Genomic DNA, 25,384 nt, shown 5'->3' with positions numbered 1-25,384 from the left:
TCTTAGCAAGAAGCTACTGTACACACAGATTAGATATTAAGGGGGGATGGAGAATAAGACTTCATACAGCTTTAACAGATTAAACTAATAGTCTTAAACTATTAGTTTATATATCAGAGTGCTGGGTATAAAACCACAGCAGCGTGGTAGCATAGCTTTGGAAGCAAATAGACCTGAATTCAAATCCCAGGTCTGCCACTTACCAGTGGATAAGTTACTTATTCTCTGTGGACTTCTCTGATCCTTAGTTCTCTCAACTGTAACATGGAGATGATAATACTGCAGAGAAGGGATGGCATGACATGACTTATGTGGTATGACATGTGTGGCTATATGTTCAAGGTTTTGTGTCACTTCTGGTTCCAACACGTCTAATATCAGCACTACTGTTGGCTCCTAGTTTTTTATGAGCGTATAATTATAAGAAAAATCCAAGTGGATCAGCCCAGCATTCAATTTCTGATCACAGGCCTGGGAAACAGTTATGTAAGAAACGACTGGGCTTCTTATCGCTAACTTCAAAAATTAGAATTATTTTCCTGACTTAACTGCACCCATAAAGAGACAGGGAATGACAAAATGGACTAGGAAAAAAAAAAAAAAAAACAGGACCTATCAATATACTACCTACAAGAGACATACCCTAGAAACAAAGACATTATATTAAAAATCAAAGGATGGAGGAAATATATCTAGCAAACAGCAACCCAAAAAAAAGGAGGAGTGGCAATACTAATCTTAGATAAAATAGACTTTAAAACAAAATCCACCATAAGAGACAAGGAAGGACGTTATGTTATCATTATGAGGCCATAACCATAACAAATATCTATGCACCCAAAGACTGGGTTCCAAGATACATAAAACAAATCCTAACAACACTAAAAAGAAAAATTCACAGTTCCACAATAATAATAGGAGACTGCGACATACTACTCTCAGTAAAGGACAGAACATCTAGAAAGAAACTCAACAAAGATACAGAAGATCTAAAGACCACAATCAACCAACTTGACCTCATAGACATAAATAGAATGCTCCACCCAACGGCAGCAAACCACACATTCTTTACTGACACACATGGAACATTTCTTCAGAATAGACATCTTAGGCCACAGAGCAACCCTCAACAAAATACAAAACATTGGGGTAATACAAAGCATCTTCTCTGATCACAACACCATAAAAATAGAAATTAATACCAGAAAGAGCAAGGAAAAAAAAATCAAATACATGGAAACTAAATAACACCTTGCTTAAAAGCCACTGGGTAATAGATCAAAGATGGAACCAAAAAATTCCTAGAATCAAATGAGAATGAAAACACATCATACCAAAACCTTTGGGACACAGCAAAATCAGTCCTCAGAAGCTAATTTATAGCAATAGATGCACACATTAAAAAAAGAAGGGGACAAAATCAAAACCTTAGCTACATATCTCAAACAAATAGAAAGAGAACAGCAAAAGAAGCCCACAGCCACCAGAAGAAAGGAAATAATAAAGATCAGAGCAGAAATAAATGAAATAGAGAATAGAAAAACAATAGATTCAAGAAAACCAAAAGTTGGTTCGTTGAAAGGATCAACAAAATTGACAAACCATTGGCCAAATTGACAAAAGAAAGACAGGAGAGGACACAAATAACCTACATAAGAAATGAAATGGGGGACATTACAACAGACCCAACTGAAATAAAAAGGATCATAACAGAGTATTATGAAAAACTATACTCCAACAAATTTGAAAACCTAGAGGAAATGGACAAATTTCTAGAAACACACTACCTACCTAAACTAAACAAACTGAGGTCGAAAAGCTGAACAGATGCATAACAAGAGAAGAGACTGAAAAGGTAATTTAAAAAAAAAACCTCCCAACAAAAAATACGGTGCTCGCCCAGATGGCTTCACTGGAGAATTCTACCAAACATTCAGAGAAGAGCTTGCACCAGGACTACTCAAACTATTTCAGAACACAGAAAAGGAAGGAATACTTCTGAATTCATCCTATGAAGCCGGCATAACCCTGATACCAAAACCAGGCAAAGACACCACAAAAAAAAAGAAAATTACAGACCAGTATCTCTCAGGAATGTAGGTGCAATAGTCCTCAACAAGATTCTGGCCAATACAATTCAGCATCATATAAAATAATAATAATAGTACACCACAACCAAGTGGGATTCATACCAGGTGTGCAAGGCCGGTTCACCATTAGAAAAGCAACCAATGTAACCCACCACATAAGTGAAACGAAAGAATCGCACAACCGTCTCAAGTGACACAGCATAAAGCCCAATGCCCATTCCTGATTAAAAAAAAAAAAAACTCTCAATAAAACAGGAATAGAAGGGAAATTCCTCAACATAATAAAGCACATCTATACCAAACCAACAGCCAACATTACTCTCAACAGAGAGAGGCTGGAAACATTCTCCCTGAAAACAGGAACAAGACAAGGATGCCCTTTATCACCACTTCTATTTAACATTGTGCTGGAAGTCCTAACTAGAGCAGTAAGGCAAGAAAAGAAATAAAAGGCATCCTAATTGGTGAAGAAGAAGTTAAACTATCCCTATTGGAGGGTGATATGATACTAATACATAGAGAACTTAAAAGACTCCACCAGAAAACTACTGGAACTAATACAAACATTCAGCAGAGTAGCAGGATTGAAGATAAACATACAAAAATCAGTTTGATTCCTATACACCAATAAAGAGAACTACGAAAAGAAAATCAGGAAAGCAATAGTATTTATAATAGCCACTAAAAAATATAAAATACTTAGGAATAAATCTAACCAGGGACATAAAAGACCTAAACAAAGAAAACTGCAAAACACTACTGAAAGAAACCGAAAGAGACCTACACAAATGGAAAAACATACCATGCTCATGGACATAGGTAGACTCAACATTGTGAAAATGTCAATTCTACCCAAAGCAACATACAAATACAGTGCAATCCTGATCTAAATACCAACAACATTCTTTAACGAGATGGAAAAACTAATCATTAACTTTATATGGAAAGAAAGGAGGCCCCAGACAAGTAAAGCACTATTGAAGAAGAAGAAGAAAGTAGGAGGACTCACACTACCTGACCTCAGAACCTACTATACGGTAGTCAAAACAGCCTGGTACTGTACAACGACAGGCACACTGACCAATGGAACATAACCGAGAACCCAGGTGTAAATCCATCCACCTATAGTCACCTGATCTTTGACAAAAGTCCAGAGTCCATTAAATGAGGAAAAGGCAGTCTTTTTAACAAATGTGCTGGTAAAACTGGATGTCCATCTATAAAAAAAAAAAAAAATGAAACAAGACCCATACCTCACATCGTACACAAAAACTGACTCAAATGGATCAAAGACCTAAATATAAAACCAGAAACTATAAAGATCGTAGCAACCCTATAGAACAGAGTAGAGCTGCCCCATAGAGTTTCCAAGGAGCGCCTGGGGAATTCGAACTGCCAGGCTTTTAGTTAGCTGCCATAGCTCTTAACCACTACACCACCAGGGTTTCCATAAAGATCATAGAAGAAAAAATAAGGTCAATGCTAGAGGCCCTAATATACAGCATAAATAGGGTTTAAACCATAACTAACAATACACAAACACCAAAAGATAAGCTAGATATCTGGGATCTTCTAAAAATTAAACACTTATGCTCATCAAAAGAGTAAAAAGAGAACCTACAGACTGGGAAAAAACTTTTGACTATGACAAACCTGACAAAGGTCTAATCCAACACCTCTACAACAAAGAGAATCCAATTAAAAAATGGGCAAAAGATATGAACAGACACCCTCACCAAAGAAGACATTCAGGCAGCTAATGAGGAAATGCGATCACTAACCATTAAATAAATCCAAATCAAAACTACAATGAGATAATATTTCATGCCAACATTACTGGGATGAATCAAAAAAACAGAAAGGGACAAATGTTGGAGAGGATGCAAGGAGATTGGAATTCTGATGGACCGCTGGTGTGAATGCAAAATGGCACAACCGTTTTGGAAAACATGTGGCACTTCCTTAAAAAGCTAGAAATAGAAATACCGTACGATCCAGCAATCCCACTCCTAGGAATATATCCTAGAGAAATAAGAGCCATCACAGGAATAGTCATATTCATACCCATGTTCATCGCAGCATTATTCACGATAGCAAAAAGATGGAAACAACCTAAGTGCCCATCAACAGATGATTGGATAAACAAACTATGGTACGTACACACAGTGGAATACTACGCAGTGATTACGAACAATGATGAATCTGGGAAGCATCTCAGTGTGGATGAATCTGGAGAGCATTATCCTGAGTGAAATAAGTTGGTCACAAAAGGACAAATACTGTATCAGACCACTATTATAAAAACTCACAAAGAGGTTTACACACAGAAAGAAACAGTCTTTGATGATTATTAGGGAGGGGAGCGGGTGGGGGAGTGCGGAAACACTAAAAAAAAAAAAAAAAAATAGAGCATAGATAACTGGTAACTTCGGTGAAGGGGAAAACAGTACACGAAAGTGGGGAAAACAGGACGCAATAGTGGGGAAATCAGCACAACTTAACCAAAACAAAGCCACAGAAGCTCCACAGACACATCCAAACTCCCTGAGGGGCTGGATTACTGGGCTGAGGGCTGAGGACCACAGTCTGGGGAACATCTAGCTCAACTGGAATAACGTAGTTTATAAAGAAAATGTTCTACATTCTACTTTGGTGAGCAATGTCTGGGGTCTTAAAACCTGTGAGTGGCCATCTAGGATACTCCACTGGTCTAACCCCTTTGGGAGCAAGGAATAATGGAGAAAACTTAAGACACAAGGGAAAGATTAGTCCAAAGAACTGATGGACCACATCTACCATGGCCTCCACCAGACTGAGTCCAGTACAACTAGATGGCTCCTGGCTACCACCACTGACTGCTCTGACAGAGATCACAATAGATGGTTCCGGACGGAGTTGGAGAAAAATGTAGAACAAAATTCTAACTCAAAAAGAAAGATCAGCCTTGCTGGCCTGACAGAGACTGGAGAAACCCCAAGAGTATGGCCCCCGGACACCCTTTCAGCTCAGTAATGAGGCCACTCCTGAGGTTCACCCTTCAGCCAAAGACTGAACAGTCCCATGGAACAAAACAAGACTAAAGGGGTGCACCAGCCCTGGGGCAGGAACTGGAAGGCAGGAGGGAACAGGACAGCTGGTAATAGGGAACCCAGGGGTGAGGAAGGAGAGTGTTGACATGTCATGGGGTTGTTAACCAATGTCATACAATAATGTGTGTGCTAACTCTCTTATGAGAAACTAGTTTGTTCTGTAAACCTTCATCTAAAGTACAATAAAAAAAAAAATGTTCTACATCCTACTTTGCAGAGTAGCATCTAGGGTCATAAATGCTTGTCAGCGGCCATCTAAGATATTTATCTGGTCCCGTCTCATCTGGAGCAAGGGAGAATGAAGAAAACCAAAGGCACAATTAATCCAAAGGACTAATGGACCACAACTACCACAGCCTTCACCAGACTGTGCCTATCTAGCACAAGTGGACAGGCTACCACCACCAGCTGCTCTGATGGGGATCACAATAGAGGGTCCCAGACAGAACTGGAGAAAAATGTAGAACAAAATTCAAACTTGCAAAAAAAGACCAGACTTACTGGTCTGACAGAGACTGGAGAAAACCTGAGAGTATGGCCCCCAGACACCCTTTTAACTTACCACTGAAATCACTCCTGAGGTTCACCCTTAGCCAAAGATTAAAATTAGTCTCATAAAACAAAATCAGGTTAAATGGACACACCAGCCCAGGGGCAAGGAGAAGAAGCCAGGAGGGGACAAGAAAGCTGGTAACGGGGAACCCAAGATCAAGAAGGGAAGAGTGTTGACATGTTGTGAGGTTGGCAACCAATGTCACAAAACAATATGTGTATTAATTGTTTAATGAGAAACTAATTTGCTCTGTAAACCTTCATCGAAAGTACAAAACAAGTGAGCTGTACAAGGGAAGAGACAAAATTAGGTAGTCCAGATTTTTTCTCTTCCCTTCAGTTCGAATCCACCAGGCGCCCCTTGGAAACTCTATGGGACAGTTCTACTGTGTCCTATAGGGTCGCTAGAAGTTGAAATTGACTCGACGGCAATGGGTTTGTTTTGTTTTTTGTTATATATATACCATAGATACATACATATCAGAAAATATATCTGTTATGAGTGGAAAGTATAGCATAGAGATTAATAAGAAAAGAAAAAGTCTGCCTTGAGCACTGTAATCTTTTAAGAACTGTCTACATGGGATCAAACTGACAACAACTCAAAAGATTAGATAGGAAGCTTGGGGGCAGTGAGTTTATGTTAATGGAGAAGGGTAAGGATCAGGCACACAGGAGGGTGAGGATGGTTGCTCAACCTAAAGAGTGTAATCAATGTCACCGGATGGTACATGTAGGAGTGGTTGAATTGGTGTACGTCCTGCTGTGTATATTCTCAACAACCACAACAAAATAAAATGAAATATATTAAAAAAAAGAATTAGAATTATTTTTCCTCCAGACACCCTAGTTTCATCAAATAACTCACTATAGGTTATTATCTATGAATTTCGTTAAAGCTTTGTGATTCTGTTTCTGTCATTGACCTTTAATGAATTTCCTAAGTTTACAACCTGTGGTGTGAAGTAGTTCTTTGTCTTAATGTATTTCTTTTAAAGAGTAATAAGATGACTTCTAGTTCACATACACTACAAAACTAGAGCTTGATAAATCCATATTCACTGTACCCAGGCCCTTCATTTCTTTGTAGACATTTGTTGTATCCCTTCCTGGATTTGATCTTTATCAATGGAACTCTTCATCTTATATCATGAGTATTTTCATTGGTTCTGAACTTTCTCCCGTCACCCCCGCTCCTTTTATTTTTGTAAGTACTTCATCCAGAAACACTGTCCCACACATGGGCTGCCATTATCTTTTAGTGGAGTTGTTGTGATTTAACATTCTCCTTCTTCTGTCAAAATTACATTTTCAGTACGATCTGGGCTCAAACCAGAATGATCTGAACGTAAGTGCAATGGTAATTGAGTCAAGGTTCAGCCTGTAGACAGCTGGCCAAGTGTTCAACAAACAGGACCAAAGAAGAAAAATAATAACAGAACATGTGATTCCGCTGATAGCAAGGTGAAAAACTTGCCTTGTGAAAAAGTTAGAACATTTGACTCATTCTAAAGATCCTGAACAAGAGGTACAGGGGATGCTTCCCTAGCTAGTATGTCCCATTGGTTCTCTAACTTGGACCTGGAGCCCAAGAACCAAGTGTAGGATGGGCTGGCTGGCCCTGGGTTGCAGTAGGAGGTTTAGGACTACCATTTTGACAATGCCAGTAGAACTCTATGACTAAAACGCCTAAAATTGCTTCCTAGCGTGAAGCAAAATGTGAACTTTAAATGACTCACTGAGTGGGTGGCAGCCTACTGTGGAGGCAATTTGTGAACCCAAGGTCAAAATCCCGGCGTGAAATCCCTTCAGGTAGCGAGTGATACAACCAGGCAGGATTGAGATGAGAGACCCTTGTCCTCTACAGCTTTGTTACAGCATTACCTACTTCATTTCCAATCCTATTTCTGCACACGGTTTGGCCTGTACACTTGGCTCCATGTTCTTTGGGAATAAGAGCGTCTTACATCTGTACAGAGCTTTCAGAGCACTCTACAGATCATTTCACTTGATCCTCCTAACTTTCAACTGTTAATATTCCCATGTTGTGGTTGAGGAAACAGATTAAATGAAGTTACTTGAGCAAGTATAGCTAGTAAGTGCAGAACAGGGCCCGGACATGTGATACCAAGTCTTTTGCCTCCATATTAGCACCACCATGACAAGCAGATCATTTCTGGGCATTATACTAAAAATATATTTTCTTTCGTGTTTCACTGAATGTACTGCATTGTACTTTCTTACACTGAAGTTGTTCTGAAACTGTTCTGGCCTCCACTGAGGTTCACGAGATTGCGCTTGCAGTTTATGCCCATTGACTTGGCCTTTTAATACCCAGAGCGCGAATAACAAGATTTCACCGTGTTCTACGGCTTGCATATCGTGCGGAGAATGTTTGATAAGCCTAGCACCAGCCTCGTGTCTGGACCTTGAATGCAGAGAAGAGGTCATTTATCCCAACCTTTCCTCTCTTCCTTTCCATAATAAAATAGATCTCCCACCTCATAATTCAAATGTGCTTCAATATGCTTTAATAAACTCAGCGGCGTTTGTACCTTTCAGTCCCCTCTCCTTCCTCCTGAGGGGATGGATCCCTGAATGCTCCCAGTAAGTTCTGAAAAGCCTTAGCAGGGTAGATAATGGTGAAGGTCGTTGCATTTCAGCTCCCCAATTCATTACACTCAGGCCTGTCACCAGCCTGCAGAGTATTTGTGTGTGTGTTTTTTTTCCTAACAGAATAAATTAAATATGAAAGAGAAGGACTAATGTAATTCAAATAAACATGTTAATGACCCTATTTTTCCATTTGGTAACTAGACCGGATGTGGTGGAATGCCAGTTTTTTTTACTGAGCCTGTAATTTAAAACTTTCAACAAGGACACTTTTTTCCCCCCTTATTTCTATCCTCCACTCCCACCCCCTTTTATTCTTACAGACGCTTCTTACTGTCCAATTAGTTTTGGAACATAAAAAGTATCCTCATTGCTGCCTGGAGTCATAGGGGATCCGGGGAAGTTTATATCTGTGGGATGGCTCGTAAGTTTGACTGGCGATCGTCCCGCCCGAACTGGTGCTGTTTGTTCCAGGAAGTGCAGACAGGAGTTGGCTGGTGCATTGCACCTCAGCTGTGGCCCCACATCCCCATTTTATGGATTTTTGGTATTTTACGTGTCATTGCGTGCTGTTCTAGGCAGTATTTCAGCATTCTGATTTGGGACAGGAGGGCTTTTAGTTTGTTTTCTACCCTGTAAGTACCCATCCATACCAGCTACCTTTCTTGTAAGGTTGAAAGCAATGTCTTAAGAGCTTGTTATCCAAACTGTGTGCCTTAGATGACTGCTAGTTTACTCCCTGCTTTTCCCTCCTCTGAGCCACTTGTCTGCACCCCAGATTTTTCCCTTTACCCCCCATTCATCCTCCAGAAAACAGACTTCTCGAAGCAAGGCACTTCCCTCTCTGGCAGGCTTCGAGTTTGCCACCAGCTGTGCTAAATTCATTATCAGTTAGCCATACAGCCTGGCTCTTCTCCAAATCGTGTATGGGTTTAAGCCCCAATTTCTTCTCCACACCCCAGAATATGATGTATCTTTGGCTTTTTGCCTGCCACAACCAGCTATCTCTTGTTTCTTTTACATGGGTCACTTTCCAGTGTTTGAAGGAAAACTTTTTGATCTAAACACACATAGGTTTTTTTCCCCAATTTACACTGGAGAGAGACAGGAAGGGGAGAGGGGCTTTGGCCCTGGTACGTCCTGTTTGTTTTGGTTCTGGAAAACGCCGACCATCTGTGTCTCTCAGAAGCTATTCTTCTCCAGCAACAGTGCTGATTCTGAGACTGAATTTCTGAGGCTTTCCCGCATTTCTCTCTAAATAATTTTTCTTTTACACCTCGGAAAACTCAAGCCCACTCATTAAATCTTTCTTCCTGAAATTTCTTGTTTTAGTAGTACTACCTGTGGATCTAGTTCCATACCCATTAAGGCCAGGATTCAAATTAAGAACGATAATGAGAGAGGAAAAGGAAGAAAGAGGAAGGAATAGGAAAAAGAAAAGGAGAAAAAAAAAAGTAGGATCACTTTTTAAAAATGGATTTTACTCATTCCCATGTCCCGACATCCATGGTTGAATTACAGCCTCACAGCCTGTCAGATCTGTCAATACACTGGAACTTGCCTATTTCTGAGGAGACACCTGTGGGGTGTTGGGTCTCTTGAAGAGAGGCCTAAGAGAGTTCCTAGTGTATGTTTCCAGCCACAGGGACTTTAGCTAATGTTATCCTTTCTCATTTAACAATCAAGATGGTTATTTCCCAGAACCGGTAGTGATCTCCCCATTGTTCATTCTGTGTTTTCTTTTTTGAACACAGTATCACCAACCAAGGTCTCTAAACACCTAGTTCCCCTTTTGGTAATGACTCTAACTCTGTAACTTAGGAAAAGTTCACTTTCTCATAATACAGTTCCGTATACTGGCTCCTCAGAGGCAAAGTCCCACTTTCACTTCAGATACCACTGCAAGGTCTTTGATTTTTTTTTCCCCCCCTTTAATTCTTAAGGTCAGAATTAAAAAAGCTAAATAAATTCCAGGCTTCAAACTCCCAGAATTCTATTTCAGCCAGTTCAAGCCTAGAATGTGTTATCAGCAGTGCAATGGTGAAGCCATGCATGGTTGTGGCCCCCACAGCGGGATCACCTAGTGCAGATCACAGTGTGAGGCTGGGGGTGTGGGGACGAAGTCCTTCGTGCCTGCCCCCTCCTCTCTGCAGCTGCTGCTGGTTCCTGCTATCGTGCCCTTGGCCATGAGCTTGCTGTTTAATCGGTGGTGTATTAAAATGGACCTGGTACAGTCAGCAATTAAAAAAAACAAAAACAATAGCTAGGCCAAAATTGATTGGCTATTTTTAAAAGGAAAAAAAAAAGAGGATAGAAAATGGCTCTTTTAATCCAGGGTGAATCAAGTCACGCCTGCTTGCTTTCCACCTTTCGCTAAGTGTGGGCAATAGCATTCTGACTGATGATAGTATTTCTTTGTGCTTCTTTATTCCTGCTTATCCACTTGAAGGTAAAAGCAGGCCTTTGAACCGGTTCAGTCCGATTGGAACCCCTGCTGAGAATTTGCATTTCTAACAAGTTTCCAGGTGGGATGCTCATGCTGCTGGTAAGGGACCAGCTCTGAGAGCCACTAGGTGAGCAGTGGCTCTCAAAATTTATCATACATAAGGATCACCTGGGGATCTTTTTAAACTGTAGATTCTGATTCAGTATATCTGGGGTGGAAACCTGAAGGAATGGGTTGGAAGCCCTGGGTAAAACCACTGGGCTATCTTCAGAACTGAGTTTTCCCACGCACAGGAGAAAGCTTGTGCTCTTTTTCTCTCAGGGAAAAATAAAAAAAATTTTCCTTCTGCCCCCTCTTAGATTTGAATAAAAGCTGAATACTTTCAGTCTTGTCTTTTTGTTTTTCCCCACCGTGAAGTCATTTCTGGCTGTGACATCACCGTGTGTTGCTTTGGGCAGCCTTGTGATGTATGAAGGTGAGGGCCTTAATTGGGTCAACAGAGCACACCAGGACAGGATGGCAGCTGAGCAGCGAGGACTCTCCCACTAGGCCGTGCTCTGCTTTAGAGCCCCGCTTGGGAGAAGCTCCTTTTCTGAGGGATTTTGAACGCTGGGGCTTCCTCTTCTTTGAGCTTGTTACCAAGTCATGAAATTAATTTTTTAAAAGGGGAAAAAATGTAAATTGCGCTTTGTTTTTTTCAAACCGCAGGAAGGAGGGCGGCTGGGGGCAGCGTGCTGACATGTTTGTTCTATAGCATTGATTTGTAACCAACAAAGGAAACGTCTGCTTATGAGACACAAATCAATGCAACCAGACTGCGAAAGTGCAAATAGAGATGTGAGAAAATTATCCAATCGTTAGTCTTCTACGGAATTTTAAAAACACAGAGTCTTTCAATTGTTCCAAAACTTAAAAAAATAAAAGTGAACCACTGGAAGAAACGAAGGAGGGCATGGGAACTGGTTCTAACTTGGTCAAGGTTTTTCTCTGCTGACTGTGGAAAGGGCAGGCAAGGTTATAAGGTGCCTGCAAGATTAGCAATGTTGTGAATGAATTTCAGAACTCATTAACCGTGTCCTCAGATGCTGTCGATAGCTAAGCTGTGGAAAACTGGTAGACCAGTTTATGCCTGCACTCTTGTTTTGATCAGAAGTAACCTTGGTGGCTATAAAAATGGACAGTTTCTTGCTCAGTCTCTTTATCCAAAAATAATCTATAGCAAGTGGACACAGCACATAGTATTATAAAAATCAATGCATCGAACAAGTCAGAATCTAATCCCAGGAAGCTACAAGTGTTTATTTTGTAAAAACCTCACCAGTTCAAACAAACTGGGAGAGACAACCCATCTGAATTGCCTGAAAGTACGAATCACAGTGTATTTTTATACTGTTCGGGCTGAGATTTCGTGGTATTAGGAAGTAGCTTCTTGAGCAGTGATCTGAGACTAAGTAAGAATTGTCAGTAGTTTATCAGGGGTGTGTCTGTCAGTCTGTTTAAAAAGAGATTTTGTTTTTGTTTTCTTCCTGGTATACGTTAAACGTGGTTTCCCTCCTTACTCCTCCCAACCATTTTAACATTATTTGCTTAGAAAACCCTGTTTTCAGAAAGAGGTCAAATTCAACAGAACCCCATCCTAACCATCACAGACTGCGAATTATGCTGGCTGTACTAAGAACTTGGGAAAAGAGAGAAAAGACAGTTGTTACTTCTCTGAACACGTAAATTAATTTAAACAGCTTCCCGATTTTTTTTTCTTTATGTTTTCTCAGTATCCAGTAAGACCAGACTCCTGTTCAAAGTCTGGGGGAAAAGTGGAAATGCAAAGAAATCGTCTTAACTTGACTCCGGACTTTTGCTCTTACCTCTAGAAGGAAATCAGTCCCCAAGACTCTCTCATCCTAGCCTAAATGGTGCAGTTCCTTTACTTCTCAGTGTTGCCATGCTAGTTAACGTTTGCCTAAGCAAATCAAGAGAGTGAAATGCAACGGATCAGAGACCTACCAGATAAGGTGCTCCAGAAATGCTTTCTAGGCAATCCCATTTAAGATAAGAACCCTGGCCATCAAACGCAAACACACCACACTCTGTTACACCATGCTCTGTGTTACACAGAAACACCTGGAAGTTTGATTCCTGGCAGGTCAGACCTTGGAACTACAGCCCTGTGAACAAAGAAGTAAATTAAGAGCAGCAACAATGAATATTCACATATTCTTGTATTGTGAGAAACAATTTAAATTATACCTGCTTCTGTTTAAGAAAAAGCTCAGAATATATTTCATTGCTCAAAGAGGCAAGTTTATGCTGTTAAAAAATACGTATGTAGAGAGCATTTCAATCCTGTATAGCTTCTTTTTGGTCTTTTTTTTTTTTTTTTCTAATTTGGAAAAAAAATTCACTTTTTGTAATGAGGGATGAGTTCGTAGTGATATTAAAAACCAGTCTAGTCACAGCTACTCAGGATAAATACCTTCAAAGGAAGAATATTTATTCTTGATTTTTTTTTTAAGTCCAGATCTCTTAAAATAAAAATGTTCTCTGTCAGCGATCTTAGTTATGTAATGTATGTTGTCATCTGGAGTAAGTCACAGTTGCTCGTATTTAGCTGGTTTACTTTGTAATGCGTTGTTATAAGTGACCAAAAACATGGTACAGGGAAGTTGTTTGTGTGTTTTTTCATTGCTTATGCAATTTTCAAGCAGAAAATGTTCTTGAGACCAGATGGTAAAGAATAGTCAATTGCAAGTTGTATTCTCCAGATGTATTGATGTTTCGTGCCTTCTTGAAGCCGGTTCAAATACGTTTGTAAATTCAAGGCTTAACTTTCAGTAACCCTTTCCCTTCTGCTAGACCGAATTTCACTTGACAAAGAATTAGACTAAACCAAAAAACCAAACCCGCTGCCTACCAGTCCATTCGGACTCATAGCGACCCTATAGATATTTAAATACAGGTTCGCAGAAGCCAGGACTAGAAGCTAGTGCTGATACCAGGGCTGTGTAATTCAGCCAAGTAAAATTGCATCACGTGATTTTGGACCCACCTGGTCCCTGTGGTACTGTGAAGGGTATGTGTCTTTGATGCAAAACTTCTTTTCAACGTTATCCTGTCCAGCAGTGCACTTTGTTAAGACGATTAAAAAAAATAACACTTACCTAGTGTTTCTACTTGGCACGTAGGGTTTTTGTTTGTTGTTTTCTGTTTTGCTTTGTTTTTAATCTGTTCAGCGATTTGGAAGTTTTCTTGGAACACAGATGAGTTAAGATAAAAAACTGATTTTCAAAAAAAAAAAAAAAATGTCTCTAGTAAGTCCAAATGAAGATACTCTGTCTGAATGAATGTGAAAAGTTGTCCCCGGGTATATTTTTAAAGCTCCCCAAACCATCCCCAGTTCTCAGCCAAGTGCAGCCCACCCAGATTGTCTTGAAAAAAAGTCGCACTTCACAGAGATTTGTTGTTAGCTGTACACCAAACTGCACGCTCTCTCTTCAAGCCCTGCTCACAGCTCCACCATTTTAGAATATGGTGAGATATGCCAGAGCCCTACCATCTGTTTAATGGGCTAATTATGTTTACCACATGCCTACTTCACAGGAATACCATGAGTGAGGTTGCCAAACATCATACAAATATATATGTTTGTATATATAGATATAGTAACATACACATAAATAAAATTGTATACATATATAGAAGCATCCAGCATTTCTGAGCCTCATTCCACCTTTTACGGCCAGGGTACGTCGTGGCCCTGTAAGGAAGCCTGGCCAGGCACCGCCAGGGTACGTCGTGGCCCTGTAAGGAAGCCTGGCCAGGCACCGCCAGGGTACGTCGTGGCCCTGTAAGGAAGCCTGGCCAGGCACCGCCAGGGTACGTCGTGGCCCTGTAAGGAAGCCTGGCCAGGCACCGCCAGGGTACGTCGTGGCCCTGTAAGGAAGCCTGGCCAGGCACCGCCAGGGTACGTCGTGGCCCTGTAAGGAAGCCTGGCCAGGCACCGCCAGGGTACGTCGTGGCCCTGTAAGGAAGCCTGGCCAGGCACCGCCAGGGTACGTCGTGGCCCTGTAAGGAAGCCTGGCCAGGCACCGCCAGGGTACGTCGTGGCCCTGTAAGGAAGCCTGGCCAGGCACCGTCAGGGTTTATGGCAGTGCGCGGTGTGGCCTTCTGACTGAGGGGGTGCTGTGAGTGTGGGGCTGGCTGGGAGGTAAAATTCAGACGCTATGGACATACCTCTGTCTTTGCCTATTTTAGGTGTGCCCTATATTCTCTGGAAAAAAAAGACCTGTCGATCTGCTCCCAGAAATATTTACAGCCTAGAAAGCCCTAGGGAGCAGTTCTGCTCTGTCCTGCAGGGCCTCTGTGAGTCAGAATCAACTCAACTGACACCACCACCACCTATTCTCCATACTAAAATTTTGATGTTTTAGCTTCATAATTAATACAAACAAACTTTATGATACTGAGGGTTGCTATGTGCAATGTCTTAACTCCTTCTTTTAAGAAACAAAATAACTCTTTCCCTTTCCTAAAAAAATACAAGAACTTCAGAATTTGTGCCATTCTAAAACAATCCCTTCTGTACAAGGCAACAGTTTTTCCCTTAAGTAGCACAGCTGCTATGTCGAACCCGCTCTTAAAGCTTGCACTGTCTCCTGTTCTCAGGATACCATAACTCTTGGCCATATTCTTCCCAGGGTTCTCTGAGCACTTTCCAGATAGGTGGTCTCAGAGACTCCAGTTATCACAAGGGCTAATTATCTCCTGCTGTCTGTGAAAATTATCACTTGGTCCCAGGTTGGTTGGGTCAGCCTAAGTTGCTTTTTGGAAATGGGGCCTGAGCTAGGTAGGTCTTGAAAGCTAGGGGGAATTTTGAGCAGTAAAAGGAGGCAAGTGGAGGATATTTTAGATGGCAGGAATTATAGCATCAAAGAAACAGGGCAGAGATGGAGAAGAGCAAGTCCTGGGGAACCAGAGTGCCTGGTCAGTATGTGATATAAGTTCCAGGTACTGGCTTTCTGAGTGGCTCCCTTGTTTATGTAAAGCTATCTCGGCAAGCTCTGGGCCTTCCGGGCTTCCAGGATGAAGTGGCCTGAGAGCTATTGGGAATTTTAACCCACGTCTGTACACGAGACTGTAAACCCAATAGGTAACGTTCTCTTTGAAGCTGAAAAATAGTGACAGCATATGAAACTATCATTGATAATAACAGTTGAGTTATTCCTTTCGAAGCTATGGAGAGATATTTTAAAGCTTTTTTTTTTTTTTTTTAATTTTTATCCCTGAGCATCAGAATGTTTTCTTATACTGCCCTCACTGAAGTCAGTTATTCAAATAGAGCTGTTTTGTTTTGTTTGTTTTTGTTTTTGCAGCCTCATGCTTACCAGGGATTTCATACAGACGTTGGATAAGAAAAAATAAAAAGATAACCAGGACATAAATATAGAATAACCCAGGCAGATAAGCTTGCGTGGGTATGGATGACTGTATCTGTGGGAGGATAAGGAGGAACCTGCGTCAGTGCCAGAGAAAAATCATGTCTTTATCTTAGGTTAAGTGTGGCATGAGACAAGACCTTGAATTATCCTCTGTTATTTCCCATGTATGCAAGAAAAAGAGACTTGATTACTTACTAGGCGACTCGCAGAACCCAGAACCTAAAAACCAAAGACAGAGCAAGAGAAAGCAAAATGTTTCTCAAAACAAGAGGAAGGAGAATTACTCTCTCATCTCTTCTTCATTTACAGTCATCACAAATTCGAACTGAAAAAAAAAAAAAAAAAAAAACTTGAAGACTGTCTCATCTAATACTCCCATTATATATCTGAGAAGAGTGAGACCCAGAACGAGATTGGATGACTTGCTTGAGGCCCGACGATAATTTACAGATGTGCCCAGATATTCTGACTCATGGTCAGATGCCTTTTCAGACGTGCCACTCCATCTTTTTTTTTTTTTTTTTGGTAGTCATTTTAGAGAACAACTCTAACTTGGCCTTTTCCTACCAACATTGCTTTGTGTCTCTTGATTGTCAACTCATTTTGCTTACTGTTACAATTAGTTGCTTTGGAGTAAAGTTTATTTCTTGAGAATTAATTGTCAGAGTCTGAAAATTAAGATGGGTTCTCAGAGTAGTCTGAGTATCTCAAACACAGAGAAGCTCATTAGATCAACATGGAGACCTCCTTTGTATATGATTACTCTGATACCTATAAGAAAGGACTAATCATATTATTATATTTCCCAAGGTTTCTAGAGCCCCAGACATTTGTTGGAATGTATTGTCAGGCTAGGCCTGCTCATTTACCCCAACCCCCCAAATTGTCCCGGAAGGAGCCCTGGTGGTGCAGTGCTTAAGCGCTTGGCTGCTCATCTAAAGGTCGGTGGTTGGAACCACCAGCCATTTCACAGGAGAAAGATGTGGCAGTCTGCTTCCATAAAGATTACAGCCTGGAAACCCTAAGGGGCAGTTCTGCTTTGTCCTGTAGGGTCACTAGGAGTCAAAATCAACTCAACAGCAGTGGGTTTGGTAGGAAGTTGTCCTAGAGATGTTCTCAAGGACATCTGTGCCTTTGTAAGGAAGTCATCCCCACTACCACCAGCATCACCGGTTACCACGATCATCAGCATGGCCAGTTAGTACGTACTGATTGCCTTTCGGGCCCAAACAAAGCTGTACTTGGTGTTTCCCTGATGTTTTGTTCTGTGGTAGAGGAGAAAAAACACCGCGAGAGTCTGGCATAGCCCAGCTCCCTTCTATGAATAAAGAGTCCATCACTGACAATAGGCATTCAATAAATGCTTATTGAAAGGGTGAAAAAAAAAAGCATCCACGTTTATCTTTTTCAAAAAAAAAAAATCTCTGGAGTCATTTGAAAGTATCCACTCCAAGCTTCTGATACTATATCATGTGGTTTGTTGCACCGCATATGGTTATTAAGATCAACTTGTCAGCAATAATCCAGAAATACTTTTATGGTTGCAAGGCAAAATAAGATAATAATCCATTTTTACATTTTAAATGTGTCTGGCCCACCAAGTCCTTGCTCAGGTGCCAAGCGCACCACTGTGCAAGAGCTAGCTGACACAGTACGCTGAAATTTCAGGTAAGCATCATCGCCCCACAGACGCACGAAATAAGCCTAGTTCTCAAGGCCGAGAGAAGGGGAAGAGGCAAACCTCTGCCCTTCCAGAAGCAGAAACCATTCTGCAGTGTACTCACAGCAGTCAGAGGGAGGAGCCCTTTGTGAGCTAAACTGTGGTGTCCCAAGGCTGTTTTCATCAAATGTTTAACCCACCAAAGTGCCAACTCTGAGAAGAATTTAATTCACAAAGCACATGAAATGAGCTTTCAGGAAGAGTCCAGCCCAATAGTCGCATTCTACTACTGGAGCTCTGTTGTTATGTGGGGTGATTCAGTGGTCAGGATCCCTACTGTTCTGCATTTGGACGTTGGTGAGAAAAACCTCCAGAAGCCACATTCTTTTAACAGGTTTTTAACAGGTTTCAATGACCAGCGGAGAACAGTAGTAGGGCACCGCCTTCAGGCAGGTTTGCAGGTAGGGAGAGGGGGCCATTAGTGTTTCTGCTGCTTCTTTCTCCCTCTTGTCTCCCTTTTTTATTCTTTTTCTTCTTCTTTATTTCTTCTATTCAAAACTCTTCAGCTGATGGATTTTGAGACTATCCTAAAAGGAAATAGGCAGGGTCAATCCTATTTTGAGGGAACTTTCAATCATTCTGACATATACCTATCTCCGTATGCCTTCTTATACCCCCTAAACAACTGATAAGCACTCGACTACTAGCTGAAAGGTTGGCAGTTCAAGCTCACCCAGAGGCACCTCGGAAGATAGGCCTGGGGGTCTGTTTCCAAAAGATCACAGCCTTGAAAACACTGTGAAACAGAAGCAGTTCTACTCTGCACACATGGGGTCTCCATGAGCCGGAATCAACTCGATGGCAACTAGCGAAAACAACAACAAAACAACTGAGAGCCATCTGATATAGCCCAGGTGCTGGTCCTCAATGGGGATATGTCCTAGGACATTCTTGGAAGCAGTCTACTGTTTCATACATTATTGAACAGTCAAAGCAGAAAAGAAAGCTTTCCTTCTGTAGTCCTAGGCCATTTCAGTGGCAGCATGTAGCCACAGTCTGTAATTTTCCTTAAAGTCCTCCCCCAGTTCAACATATATGATACCTAGAGCTACTTGAGTGAGCCCTGGAGGCACTGTGAGTAAAGCACTCGCCCGGTAACCGAAAGGTCGATAGTTCAAACCCACCAGCCGCTCCACGGGCAGAAGATGTGGTAGTCTGCTTTGTGAGAACTTACAGCCTTGGAAACCCTATGGGGCAGTTCTACTCTGTCTTTACAGGGTCACTATGAGTTGGAATCGACTTGATGGCAGTGGCTTTAAAACTGCTTGGCTCCTGGAAATACGCACTCAGAAAATATGGCTAAACACTGAAGTTCCAACCTTTCTGAGCAGAAGGCAGAGAGAATGCTGAGCCACAGTGCTGATGACAGCCACTGTTCCTCCAGGACAAGATGAGTCAATGAGGAAATGAAGACATTTATGTTATGAATTCGCAGTATTATTTCCTCATAAGCTTTTCAGCTGCTATCCAGACCCGATTTTTTTTTTTCTCACCCAAAGGAATATTTTAAGGGAAAACTTACCTATGTGCGTTTTTAAAAATCATTTGTATCAAGCTGGGGTATTATTTTGTCTCTTGGGTAATCACCTTAATGGGTGGATGAGTGGGGTCATGTATGAAAGACCCCATCATGTATTAGAAGCCAGAGAATATGCTCATGGGAAAAATACAAGCCCAGAGAGGCAGGTTCCCCCCAAAGAAAGTGGCGCAGATAACAGTGCCTGACACCACGTGTCCTTCATCGTGGGACATTACAGCAGTGTTTTCACTTGCTTTTCACCCTCTGAAATGTTATGCAATGGCTGTAAGCAAGAACCTTTGGAATATCAATCTTTGATCAAGCAAAAAGGAGAGGAGAAAAAGTCCTTTTAAAATTAAACCACACATGTCACTAAATTGTACACGGAGAAACTGTTGAATGGATGTGTATTTTGCTGGATATGTTCTCAACAACAACAAAAAAGTAAAATTTGGGGGAAAAAAAACAATAGTTTAGCTTAACTAGCTTTTTTTTTTAGTGAAGAATGTCTGCCTTGAGCATTGTGCTCTTTTAAGAACTAGCTGTATGGAATTGAATTGACAAGAGCAACTCGAAAGACTAGATGGAAACCTTAGGGGGCAGCGAGTTTACGTTAACAGAGGAAGAACAATTTGCAAAAGGAGGGTGAGATGTTGCACAACTTGAGGAATGTCATCAATGTCACTGAATAGTACATGTATAAATCACTGGGTGTTCTGCTGTATATATTCTCAACAACAACTGCACACAAAAAAGTAAATTATTAAAAAAGAAAAAAAACTGCACTAGTGCCGTGCAAGCTAGTAGCCAATCTAATGAAATACACACTCCGTCTTTGGAGTTTGGGGTTTTTATACAGTCGTGGAGTGTTCAAGAAGCTTTCTGACTGGTGTGTTGGAGTTCCTTACTGTTTCAAATATTTAAAAAATATATGTATTGCTTGTTTCCTACCTTGTATTAAACTAGTTGTGTTAAACATGTTGGTCATCAGGCCTGTGATACACGATTATTCAGTATATTTTAAAATACAAACAAACTCAATTGCACTGTCCTTTTCTCTCTCTGCCTCCCCCCATCTGTCTGACTCTACTATGAGGCTTTGGGAGTAGACTGAGTGTGTGTATGTGTGTGCGCGCACGTGCGTGCACACGCGTATGTATGTCTGGGAGGTAGACAGATTCCGTACCTGGAAATGGCTTGCTATTATTAGACGTTCAGTTACCAGGGGTTATGTAAGACAATTGAAGCTCTGTTTTTTAACAGAGACATGATTCATGCTGCTTGTAGTAACAGTAACCACCTCCAAACGAGACAGAAACCAGACACAGACAAAGGCTGGAGAAATCAATGCCGACTGGGTACAGCCATTCTCCTAATACCCTCTGCCTTTCAATCAGAGCACTTAGGTTATCAGGAGAGGAGGCTCTTGCTAATTCTGGATCCTTCTGTTTCCTGGGGCTGCCAGGTGAGGTCATGTGGGCTGGAGCCTGTAGAAGAGAAAACTGGGCCTTGGGAGCAGTGACGTCTGACCTCCCACCCCAGCTCCATGCACGCCTCTCCCCAGCCTCTCCGCAGTGCTTTGGACACACCTGGAGGAACAGTGGCTGTCGCCAGCATTGTCACCGCATTCCCTCTGGCTTCTGCTCAGAAAGGTTGGAGCTTGAGTGTTCAGCTCACCCACTCAAGTCACTTCCCTCAAGTGATGCTCTGCAGTGGGGCATGCGGAAGAGGAGGAGAGGGGTGGGATCCGAGCTGGTGTCCACGCTTCATTACAGCCTCTCCCAAAGCCTGGATGAAACTGGACTGGCTTTCAGTCCCCCCTCCAAAGATGCATGCACACTGGACCCTTTCTAATTCCTCCAGCAGTCCATCTTTGAGACTGCACTGATTCAGGACTTCACAGTATGCAAAGCACTTCCACGGGGCCCAGCTTCTTTTATCTTCACAACTTCATCAGCTAGGGATGGATGGCTTTTCTTCTCAGTCGGTAGTGGTACATTCTACCATTTTGGTGGTACATTGCCTACCATTTTGCAGGTAAGAAATTTTACACTTGGAGAGTATTGTATCATTCATCGATCCCTACCCGTGATTTTATAAGTGAGAAAAGTAAGTCTCAGAAAAGTTAAGTGACTTGGCCGTGGTCACACAGCTTGTTCTTACTGGATCCAGGAAGCCAGGGCAGAGCCCCTGCTTTGCCATCTAGCACCCTGCTTCTTAGATTTGCTACAAAGCTTGTTGGCAGCCATGGCATTTATGGGGAAAAATGGATTTTTCCACCGAAAAATCTTAGTTTTACTGCTTCTTAGCTGGGTAGCTTAACCGCCCTGAGCCTCGGCCTTCTCTCCATTGTAACTCGTGATGGGAAGAACTCATTTTTAGAAAATGTCCATGAAAGTACCCAACAACCTTTAATGTGTGTAAATCAGTGTAAAGCATTGCAAATAGTATTTCTCTGACGTCCAGGAAACAGACGCGGGTATCTCAGACTTCACCTAGGATATAAAAGTGACTCTTTTTACTACACATAGAAGAAACCAAGATACTGTATTGCAGAAACTACCCCTGGTTTCAAAAGTAGCATCCTTGCACCAGTGGACTGTTAGACACCTAATGGGCAGACCTCACTCTCAAATGTGTAAATCGTCCAGAAAATCAATGCTAATAACTAGGGGTATGACGAAAGACTTTCTAAACCATTTATCTTCACCCACCTAATAATCTCCTGCAATAAAAATTCCAGCTTAAAAAAAAAAAAAACATGTTATTGATTACTAACAATAATCAACGCTCTAATACAGTTTTATGAGTTTTGACTAAAGGACTAACAGAATTGTCTATTTATAAAAACTACCGTTATCCTGCTGTTTCCATACATTAAATAATACAATCTACACCTGTTTTAAAGTAAACAGAAGATTCTTATTGATGAAATAGTTTTTAAGTGTATCTTTTGTGTACTACATTTTATCTAAAACCAACCAAACCCATTGCCATCAAGTCAATTCTGACTCATAGTGATCCTTTAGGGCAGAGTAGAGCTGCCCCACAGGATTTCCAAAGAGTGGCAGGTGGATTCGAACTGCTGACCTTTTGGTTAGCAGCTGTAGCTCTTAACCACTACGCCATCAGGACTCCAGTAGGCTACAAAGTACTTTGCAGACTGTGCTTTAATGAAATGCATTTTCTCTTCTAAACGTGAGTCATTTGTTGCTGTCGTTTTAAGGAAAAAAGTGATGGTATTTTTTCTCACGAATAAAACTCCCTTGACTGGGCATCAGGAGACCCAATGTCTAATCCTAGCCTCACTACAAACTCATTATTAGGGAACCTATTAACTCTCATCTTCAGATAGCATCTAATCTGAAAAACTCAAAACCTCCTAAAAATCTAGTTAATACACGATAGCCTGAGATTCCAACCTTCTCTTTGATATGATAAGAGAACTTTATAGATGGCGTGGAGTTTATTATTGGGATTACATATCGTGCCAGTGGCTGCCAAGCTGCCTTAACTTCCCAAATATAATGTGTCTCCAGACCCAAACAGACAGAAGTTGGAATATGTCTTAGTCTGGTTGCTCTAACCAAAACCAAACCAAACCCACTGCTGTCGAGTCGATTCCCACTCATAGTGACCCTATAGGACAGAGTAGAACTGCCCCATAGAGTTTCCAACGAGCACCTGGTGGATTTGAACTGCCGACCTCTTGGTTAGCAGCCGTAGTACTTAACCACTACGCCACCCGGGTTTCCCTGGTTGTTCTAGAAGAGCAAAAATATTAACCATCACAGAATATGACCACACTTAATCCCTTGACATTCCACAAACAATCATTATTGTGCTCTGTATACAGAGTGGGATAGGCAACAGACCCTCATACAACACTGCCATTGACTTCCTTTTGTGGGAAAATAGGCTCTTCTATTTCGTCATGTTACAGTCATTTAATGATCACCAATGGTAATTTCATCATCAATACAGAGGCATTTATTCCAGTGGTTCCTTTCATAGGTCCTCTGACGTTCCTGAATTATTTTACCCTTCTCCCCATTTTGAGCCCTGGGAGTACAGTGGTTAAAGTGCTCGATTGCTAACCCAAAGGTTGGTGGTTAGAATCCATAAGCCACTCACAGGAGAAAGATGTGGCAGTCCGCTTCCGTAGAGATTTACGGTCTTAGAAACACTATGGGGCAGTTCTAACCTGTCCTGTAGGGTCACTGTGAGTCGAAATTGACTTGACAGCAATGGATTTGGTTTGGTTTTGGGTTCTCCCCATTTTGGTGCTAGAAAAATAGAAGCTGCATCCTCTCCTTCATCAGTGGATACAAATTCTTACTTTCACCTAAGAACGGTGCTGTCTTTGCTCTTCTAGATGTGCATGGTATCCTTAGTGGGGACAGATGGCTTTTCTTCCCAGTAAGGTGGTTGTACATTCCACCTGGGCCTGTGGCATACTAAACTGTCCCCATAGCTATAGAAATCAAGTTTCAATCTACCGTGCCTCAACATCATCTATTTCTGCCTATGGTAACAACATGGTATAAGCACTCACTATGCACAAAGGGCTATAATGGGAGCTAGAGTTTCTGTAATGGATAAAATGAGGTCCATGCTTGAGGATTTACATCTTCACCATGAAAATAGAAAACAGGTATCACACCATAACCATTTACCTGAATGCTAAATGAGTAGCAGTGAACTCAGGAAGTTTTCACAAGGAAAAATTTCATAAGGGATACAGGACTTAATTTGAGCCTTACAGGAGAAGTAAGGCATAGATAAGAAAGAAGGATAAAGGTGTTCCAAGCAGCTCAAAGATATGAATGTGCTTGGTCTTCTTAGTCTTTTGGATCCCCTATGAATAAACTGGCTTAGGCCGAATGAGCTCTTGGTAGAAAGGACATCTGAGAGGGCTTGTTTGTTATAGATTCTCTGAACCTACATGTCCCGGCTAAAGAGTGTTGGAACAAGGGAAATCCATTAAAGCATTTTTCCCTAAGTGTATTCTGAGGATAGTAAGCGTTGCATATAAGGAGGGAGAGTTTCTGTAACCCAAGAAGGTAGGATAATTTTGGAGTCCTCAGCAACTTTGATATCCTTGTATGCATTGTGTCTTTGCAAGAGGGGCTTATAGTATGTAGTGTTTCCTAGATTTACTTGACCTCCTAGATTTACTTGACCAAGGAACTATTTTGGAGCTGTATCTTGTGATTCCAATGTTCTCTAAGACTCACTTTGTGATATGCCTCACGGAAGGATTTTGAAGGGTGGTAGTTGAAGGGCAAAACAGTATGTTGTGGTGATTAATTTAGTAACATTAGAAATGGATATGCCATTGACTACAGATAAGATGAAGGTATCATTATGGAGTCAAAGGGAAGGATAAAGATCAGAAGTAGAAAAAATTACCAACAAGAAAGGAAGGGATTGTGGGGAAATGTCTAGAAATATCTTGAGGAAACAAAATGATGCAAATTCAGAGTACCTGAGAAGGAGAAGAGAACCAAGGAGCTTACCATACTGGATGGCCTAGATCCTTTTACTAAAGTAGGAGACAAGGTCATCAACTAGAAAAAAATGAATAGAACTCTGTAAAAGGAGCACATATTAAGAAAAATCATCGTAGGCTGCCACTTGGAAACAACGCTAGGCAGGAGCAAGGATCCAGATGGCATGCCTACATAGGGCTTTGCAGTGGAAGTGAGAGGGAATGTGAGTGATGATATAAACTTATGGGTGAAGAATGTCCTAGGAGGCCCCGGACACAGAGGATCAGGGGAGCAAGGGGATCTGGAAAAATACAGAGAACAGCATTGAGATGGTTGATCGTGGGGTGAGATCAGACGGGACAAAGACATCCACTGAAGCCAGCAGTGGCCTACTAATGGACCAGGTGAAAAGAATAGATTACTCAGGC

General features: G+C 41.5%; 1 protein-coding gene across 50 annotated transcripts in view; it reads left to right on the top strand.

The window, feature by feature from the left end:
- Window positions 1-25,384, top strand: part of ZBTB20 (zinc finger and BTB domain containing 20) — a 1,035,663-nt gene that overhangs the window by 926,840 nt on the left and 83,439 nt on the right. For 3 of the 50 annotated variants that reach the window (XM_064284012.1, XM_064283774.1, XM_064283963.1), the window contains one exon: window positions 20,930-21,501. The exons of the other annotated variants lie outside the window; for them this stretch is intronic. The gene's annotated coding sequence lies outside the window, so the exon portion shown is untranslated. The remainder of the gene's footprint in view (window positions 1-20,929; window positions 21,502-25,384) is intronic. 50 annotated transcript variants of the gene reach the window in all.

Source organism: Loxodonta africana, chromosome 1 (genome assembly GCF_030014295.1).
Source record: "Loxodonta africana isolate mLoxAfr1 chromosome 1, mLoxAfr1.hap2, whole genome shotgun sequence".
Lineage (NCBI taxonomy): Eukaryota > Metazoa > Chordata > Mammalia > Proboscidea > Elephantidae > Loxodonta > Loxodonta africana.
This window is presented reverse-complemented; position numbering and strand designations above follow the sequence as displayed.